The 8,698-nt window shown below is 37.4% G+C and overlaps 1 pseudogene; it reads left to right on the top strand.

Annotated features, from left to right (window-relative positions):
- The first annotated feature begins 7,019 nt into the window (after positions 1–7,019).
- Positions 7,020–8,331, top strand: LOC146159042 (uncharacterized; annotated as a pseudogene).
- The last annotated feature ends 367 nt before the right edge of the window (positions 8,332–8,698 follow it).

The following is an 8,698-nucleotide window of genomic DNA, read 5'->3' as shown; positions in this document are numbered from 1 at the left end:
TAAAGTATTTCAAAACTTAGTGTATATTAATTTTGTGAATACTTTGTGAAAGACACAAATTCAAGTAATTTTGCTCAGATGGCATTGGTGAATTAGGTGCACTTAACTTAAGGCATTGTAGCAAATCATTATAGCACTTGTATATTGTCGTCAACAGAGAAGTATACAAAAGGTATTTAATCATGCGATAGCTGAGTAACCTTACTACCCTTTTTAAACCACTTTGCATAATTATTACAATTACTTTGTTGATTGCATTTTATTTATAAAAATAAACAAGTAAACAATTAAATGAAACATGCACACACATATGTGTGGTGACAACTGTGATCTAGCCCTTCTGATGCTGATTTTGGCCAACGATTACGGCTTACATATCATTATAGTACACCGAAAGCCATCAAATCAGCCTCACCGAACCTGTCGATCAATGATGCAAGCACGGCAGGCTAGAAAAACAACTAGACAGTGAGGTTCGAACTCGCTACCCCCGGTCATACCAGGACCATGCTCTACCAACTGAGTCACAAGCTCAGAGAGGAACGATTCGAGAAACAAACTTACGCCAATGCTTGCCACATTCTGTTAGTAAAAACAACTTCATAATGAGGGGATCTACACTACCATATCTATATGAACAATGATTTTTTTTAAAACGGGCGGCCCAAAACAATACTTCCCTTTATTTTTTAGATAAAACAAAAATAAAATAGAACAGCCTATATTCCTACATTTTTTCTGCAGTTCTCCAAAAGTTTGCGAAGGTAGGACTTCAACATCGGATATTGGTTCATGAAGGTTTCGATCAGATCTTTTGCCTTCTGCTCAGCCACGTTCAGTTGCAGGGACAACGTTGCTGGACCCATTCCGTACAAAATACCTGGAAAGCAAAAAGTCAGTGAATATTTACTGTAGTTATTCGTCTTTAATCGGCCGTGAAAATCGGTGAAAATATACTAGCAGAAGGAATAGCGTTACCTGGCATCTCTCTAGTCGAGCAATTAACTATAAATATTAACTTCTTTCAGGGATGTTGAAAGTAGAATCCCAGAGGATTCTGGAACTTTAGGTTTCGAATCCAGAATATCGAATCCTAGTTTACTTTTATTAAATTATCTAACCACGATTTTGTTTGAGGAAGGTATTAATCGTAATATGTATACCCTACAGGGCCACAGTCACAGCAATAAATCGCAAAACAATTTGCTGACATCTGTATTGTAAAAAAATAATCTTCTAAATGTTTTCATATTCTTAACATCTGTCATTTGAAGCAGTTGTGTAAACTGTGATACATGTCCATGTGTAAAAGGTAGCGTTTCAAAAAAAAAATACTTTCAAAACGTTTCAATTAAAGGATTTTCAAAACTCGACTATAACTTTTGCGGTCGTGCACGTGTTAAAGAAAATCTCTTTTTGTTCGCGCTATGCGCGAACTTTTATTTGGATTTATTGTATTTTGGTCTGTTCAAGTAAATCCGTTCATATCAAGGCTCTATGTATATTATAGCATATTGCGCCGTGTTACTCACACAATCTATGAAGTCCAATTTCTGTTAAATTAGAACAAAAATGACGGTTATTTATGTGCTCAAGCCCCCACTTCGTTTGAATTGACAGTTTTGTTCATTTAAACCCATTAACCCATTTTCTTATTGGATTTCGGTTGCATATGTTGCACAGGTTCGTTAGAGAATAACATGTCTTTTTACTAATTTGTTATGACGTTACTATGATTTAACTTTTCGACGTCATTTCTAAAAACATTCTACTGGCGGCCGTCAATAGCTAAAATATTTTGAACCTCAGCTTTAAAGACTTCAAACTAAAAAAACTGAAAGGTGGTCTCACCGTAACACACTTGCTTGGTAGTGGCTCTCTGTTCGTCGCTTACAAGGGCCGGGTCTTCAACGCCAAGGAGAACGCTCGCTATTCGGCAGAACACGTCGGTGCTGTCATCGCCACCACCACTGCTAAAGAGCCTTCTGAGCCCCGGGTCTTTTGAGAGGTGCGCCATTACGCGAAGCTCAAGTTGGGAATAGTCGGACGAAACGAACAGGTTTCCTGAATGTGCGAAGGATTACGGGAAGCTTGTTTGACTGCTTTCGTTCGTTTAACCCTTAAGAAGGCAAGCATCTCAACCTCAAGGAGTTAAACCTTATTTACCGTGGGCCCCTAAACTTTTTTTTTGCTTTGCGTGGACCACAGTAGGCAAGAAATTTTCAAAAATGACGTCTTCAATTGACCTCACAATCAAATAGACTTTAGAAATATGCTGATAATTTAAGTAAAATCGAGTCTAAACACATTCAGTGCCAAAACTATTATTTTTTAATTAATTTTTTTCTTTGAAAAATTGATTACTTCTTAAATACATACTAATATTTCAATTTGGCCTTCATGGACCACCTAAATTAGTTCACAGCCCCCCAACAGGTCCATGGACCCCAGTTTTACAACCCCTGCCTTAAAGTAAGCTATGTGAGTAAGTTTTCAAGAAAAAATGGATTATGACTTTTTCGTAGAAACGGATTCGGAATAGCTCACGTTATTAAAATTACGAACATTTCTTGAGTAAACATTACATAACTAATAAATTAGCTTAAAACGAGTGTTTGTTTTAAGGCAGCTCAGTTTATATATAGAAGTTCATAGATTTTTATACTTTATTCATTATTAGATTCTAAAGTAAACAAATATTATTTAGATTTATAACGTCGTAGCCACCAACTTCATTGCGAATCATTATGATGAACAATCAAGTTACGGCCCAGACTGTTAAGTTGTTCCTGAAAAAACGTATAATACGTACACAACCCCGAGGAAAGACAAAAAACAAACCTTGAGGTGCAAAGAAAATGTCGCGAAGTTGAATGGACCAACTCAAACTCTCCTGCTCATTTTTACATTCACCCTGTTAATAAACATAGTACAGGCACGTCACAACATAGTTTTTAATTAGGAACAATAAAAAAGTTCGTCACAACATAGTTTTAATTAGAAACAACGATTCCGTTTTATATCTTAACTCAATTATCGTATTCCAATGCTACAGATATATTTATCCCCTGACGAACTTGTTGCTACAACAAAAACTGTAGTGATTTAGTAGTGATGAATTTGAGGAACAAAATATATAAATAGGTTTTCACAGTGGGTAAAAGTTTTGTCAAAATTAGGCAAATTCCTATCGCTGGGTGCATTATAAACCCAGTAAACTTTTCAAAGAATAAAAAAATTCAGAACTACTGTTATAGAGCAGGGGTCACCAATATTTTTTCGAAGAGGGGCGGATAATTGTAGAGCCTGTAAATTGCGGGATGAAAAACTGTGAGAATTTACGATCTGCAGGCCGGATTAATAAATAACTATGCAAAAAAAAACTGTAGCGAGCTTTTGTACAGTTTAACAGTTCATCAAAATTTAGTTAGGAAATGCATCAAATAACAATTCTACTGTACTTCATCTTCATTAAGTGAATGTGCCGCGAGCCATATTATTTGAAGCCGATCTGTCCAGCGGCCGTGGTTAAGAGACTCCTGTTCTAGAGCAACTCAAAATAGCTCTAACAAAACAAGGGAAACTTACTGGTGCCAACTTAACATGGAAGGCTTTGGGGATATTTTGCAGGCTCGGTTCAGCCATCGTTATTCTTCCGCTAGAGGTCGTGGTATCGCACGAGGTGTGGTGAAATGTGGATTCGTCCTCGGAATGCGAAGCGCCAGACACGGACAGCAGCGGGTAAACGACCTGACGATGCAAGCAAAGCTAGAAGGTTTGATAAAGTTGTAAGTTACGTTACGTTAAAGTTCGGAAAATACATATTTTCGAGCATATTATTGTTAGTTTATAACTAGGGTTTTTTTGGAACACAGGATGTAAGAAGTTATGGCAGCAAAGTGATGCGCAAGATCTAAGTTAAATAAACGTAGCTGTGAATTAGTCCACGCAATGCACTTTAACTTATAGAAATACCTCCTGTTGTACTGAAAAAAGAACTATTAGCCGTTATAAAGAACTATACCTTACAATAACGATTATTAAGATAAATATTTGGGTATGATCTCACAAATATAATATAGTATCTTACAAGCTATACGCACGCTTAAATACATGTTGTTGCATGTCTGGTAATAAACCCGTTTATTTATTATGGTACCTGACCATAGGCTTATTGTAATGTTGTATCTTATACACCCCAGCACACCCCATCAATGTGGTATACCCTTTAAGAATTTTGGTACACCCTAGGGCAGTGCTTTTCAACCCGTGGTATGGTACGCACTTGTGCGGATGAAAAAAATTGTAGCCTAATGCGGATGACTAACGTCGTGCGGATGAAAATGGTGCATATTATTATTTTTTGTTATGTGTAATACAGAAATATAGTCTCGTATGGTTGGTTCATTGCAGATTATGCTATCTATTTTATATCGGTCAAGGCTTAGGCACACGGCTTAATATACAAACCCCTTCATTGTTATTTTACAAATAAAAATAAAGGTTGCAAACTTACTGAGCTTGTTTTGTGCGGATGGAAATTTTCCGAAATGAAAAAGTGCGGATGGAAATTGTAAAGGTTGAAAAGCACTGCCCTAGGGCCACTGGCCACTGTCCTAAGGTGTTGAATACACCAGGTTGAAAAGCACTGTTATAAGCGACAACCTACCTTGTTTAGTGAGTGCGATACCGACCTCCAACTGATGATGATACCGGGCAGTGGATGCGGGTTGGCTTGTCGTTCGAGGCTCTGCAGAACTTGCTTGCTCGTGCCGCCTTTGCCACTGTTGTTGGCTGCTTTCAGGCCCAGGTCTTTGTACAAGATCTACAGGCGATAAAATAACTTTGTTGCGCCGTAGTTAAAGCGATAGAAAATAGTGAATTTAGTGTCGAAATCTGCCTCAGGGAGAAATGTCCGGGATATGACCATACTGTATAAAATATATTTCGCAAATACATTCACAACATCTAAAACGATAATTGTAACTCCAACAATTAGTTCAAAATTTTGTTCTGTTCAGTACAGTGGTTCCCAAACTGTGGGTCATGGCTTAGGAGTGGGTCATCATAAGACTATTTTCATTGGGCCATAGAGCTATTTGAAATATATCTCTCTACCTGCTCCACCAATAAAAAAATCATTTTGGCACTCGGTTGAACAAATTAAACCCTTACACGTCGACTTTTTAAATTTTAAACGACAATTCTGTAGAGCAGTGGTTTTTGCGCCGCGTGTCTCACTCTCAAAAAAGAGTTGGTTAATGCGGCCGTAGTAAATTTGTCAGGGATTTCGCGTTTACAAATATGGCAGCCCTAAGTTAGACGTAGTAATAATATCAAAGTCCATACAGATGTAGCACTTTCAAAGTTTAACAAATCTCTTTATATGATGTTGAAGATGAATATAGAGATGTTCGAAGCGTTCAAAATCCTTTCCACTTCTGAACGGGCTTTAATAGAAAACGTATTTACCAAAACTACAAAGTTTATTAGGTTGATTCATATTGCACCATTAAAAAAATGTTATTTAAAAGTATTATTTCTGGGTACTAATTTGTTCGGAGTTACTGCAGGCCTATGTGTTTTTCACCTTTACTGCCCTGTATTTGGATAGGTATACAGTTCCGCAAGTCGTTATTCAACAAAAACAGACACGTTTATTACATTGCTGTGGCTAAGCTGTTTGAGCACGCAACAAATGAACTTAATCTTAGCGTTAACTAGCCTTTAAATAAACTTAGATTAGTGCTGCCCTGGCACCTTCCCTGAGATAAATCAACAAAAATAAAAACTTAATTCGAGGTTTAGTCATTTTATTACCTTGGTTTACTAGCCTAGTGAGCCACTTTTCGACTTCGTAATCCGGCTGATTGTATACTATTTGTTCGTATACGGTATATACCGTACAGTTAGAAACGTCCATAACAACTGCGCCACATCTTTGATCACAATAACTCCGAACGGATAAATGTTCTAAAAAGCAAGACCTAGGTTTGACTGTAAAAGGTAAATTTCATACTAAGGAGTAAGATATGTTCGTCGTTGGATGCTTCGTGAGTGTTCGAAAGTGAAAGCGCGTGGAATACAGTCTGCATAATCTTTGTGACATCTCGAAGGTTTAAGATTATTTGATGGAAACAAGCGAAATCCTTAAAAAATTTTGACAAAATGAATTCAAGGCAAATAATGCTCAAGCTAAGTCAGCTAGTAAGGCGACTTATAGTCGAGATAGTTATCGCAATAGCCGAGATTATAAGTTTGAATCTCAAAGCAGACTACTTGTTTTTAGTTGCAATAGAATTGTTGTCGACAACTTCGGTTTAGCGCATAAGGAAAAAACATTACATACACTCGTTAGAATCAGATACTAATTTGTGACATAGGCGCTGGTCTAGAATCCACAACATATAACATTATTTGGGTTAGGATGCGGGTTTGGGTAGGTTTAAATAGTAATAGTTGGCCCACCCTCACCCAAATATTGTACTTTGCTTTAATAATTGTCTCAACGCTGTGGTAGGATTCTAGGCCAGCGCCAAATACAGTTTTCATTAATGTTTGGTACATCTTATCACCTTCTTTTGTCCACTTTGCCTTGTATATAGCGTTGGCCAGCACAAACAAGCTTAACTTTCCTGCACTTACATTCTGTGTGCCAGGTAAACTGAAGCACTATACAGACAGTCAAAAACGTACTTAATCGGCAAACCTAACTCTAGTAATTCTTGTGTTTTTTTCAATTTTAGGTTAATAAAAACGAACAAGCAGCAATAAATTGCTACCGCAAGGAGTAGCCTAAGCCGAAAAATAGGTTGTGCGTTAGAGGTTTACTCGAATATTACGTAATAATGCATATCAGTGCAGTTTGTACACTCAAGCTGGCTTGAATTTCGCGCCATGTAATTACGACGCTGGAACGGATTACTTTTCAAGCCGGCTTGAACCTTAATCTAATCTGCCTGAGAAGGTGCATATAAACAGGCTTAATGTCACAACAGATCCGATAAGAGCGCGTACAAATGAAAGTCATTGTAGCCGGGTTTCCCAAAACGGGAACTAAGACCTTAAGTGCAGCGTTTAAGCTGCTACAACACCTACGACTGGTTGGATCACTTCTGGTATCTGGGAGATGATTGGGTGAGGATAATGCGGGAAGGCGGAACGGCTGAAGATTTTCGGAGGATGTACAAGGATGTCGATGCAGTTACTAGTTCTCCTTGCAACGTTTACTGGGACAAGATCCTGGAAGCATTTCCAGATGCAAAGGTAAAATATTAAGCGATGTGCAAGTAAGACCCAGATTAAAGATAATGCTGTAGGCTGAGTTTACACGCTTGAACTTTTATCACAGATTGTGCTTACCGCACGACAAGATAACTCGTGGTTGCAAAGCCGACGAAATCAAGGCAAATCCTTAGATAACGACATATTTTTCAGATTGATGCTGTGTCTGACATATACTGGGTGTAAAATGTCGACATTTATGTACTACCATTCTAAGTTATTCGAATACGAATCTTCCTTTAAAGTACTTAACTACTTGTAAAATCTTTGTTGATAGCCGTATTTGTCTAATTCTAAATATATATAAATTTGGTTGCATTGTTTAACGACAAATTGTATTCAAATTTTGACAAGCTTTTGCACAACGCAAAATGTTTTTCTACTCCTACCTGATGAACAAAGTTTGTGAATATTTCAGTAATAACTTGTCTTTAAACAGCGCCACCTGATTTCCGAAATGTAAAAGTTTTCTTTAAAGTAATACCTACTGGGCACGAACGTAAAAATAGACCATAGTCGGGATTCAGTCTCTACAAGGACGACACAGCCGTGGAGATTTACCGAAAACACAATCAAAGGATAATGAAGGTGAGTAGCCAAAATATTTTCTAGTTCAAGTAAATAAATGACAGTCACACCTAGAAATAGACATCAGGCATATTCGAGAACTTTAATCCTAAAATAACGAATACTTGTCTAAGTGTTTCAATGTCTTTGTTTGTGTTTTTAGGTTTTTGATCAATGTTCTCCCACCTTTACATACATGTCCAATTGTCCATGATATTATTGTCGTTAAAGAGTTGCCACAAAGAGAATCTCCTCGTAATGGACGTCACACAAGGCTGGAAACCTCTCTGTGAGTTTCTCGGAGTAAAAGTACCTCAAGGGGATTTCCCGAGAAAGAACCAGGAGGGAAAATTGATTGACGAATTAAGAAAAGAGAACAAGATAATGCAACGAATGCAGAAGGAGCTTTACCTTTCGCTTGCTTTTTTATTTGGATTGTTCGCTTTCGTTGTGTACAAGTTACACGTCTGGTTCGCCTAAATGTCTATCTATAAGCAACTGAATATGTAAAAAAGAAGATATCTCCTCGCCCTAAAGTACGTTAATGACGACAATGACTTCGAATGGTAGCAATATACTTTAGACTTTCTTGTCTCAGTCAAAATCAGTCATGCACTGTAGGTTCTAGTTTATAAAAGAGAAATATATTTCGCCAATCACGGCATCATCAGTCCCTTAAATTCGAATGAATTCATTTCGTATATTGCTATAAGTAAGGGTGTGAATAAGAATATCTCATAACACTGGTGTTTCGAAATCTAAACTAACTTAAAGATGTTGGTTAGGATGCAAGGTCCATTGTTTCAACAAGAAAACTGAGAATAGGTTGGGGAGAAAGTTTCCAAAC

Source organism: Ascidiella aspersa, chromosome 3 (genome assembly GCF_963924565.1).
Source record: "Ascidiella aspersa chromosome 3, kaAscAspe10.2, whole genome shotgun sequence".
Taxonomy (NCBI): domain Eukaryota; kingdom Metazoa; phylum Chordata; class Ascidiacea; order Phlebobranchia; family Ascidiidae; genus Ascidiella; species Ascidiella aspersa.
This window is presented reverse-complemented; position numbering and strand designations above follow the sequence as displayed.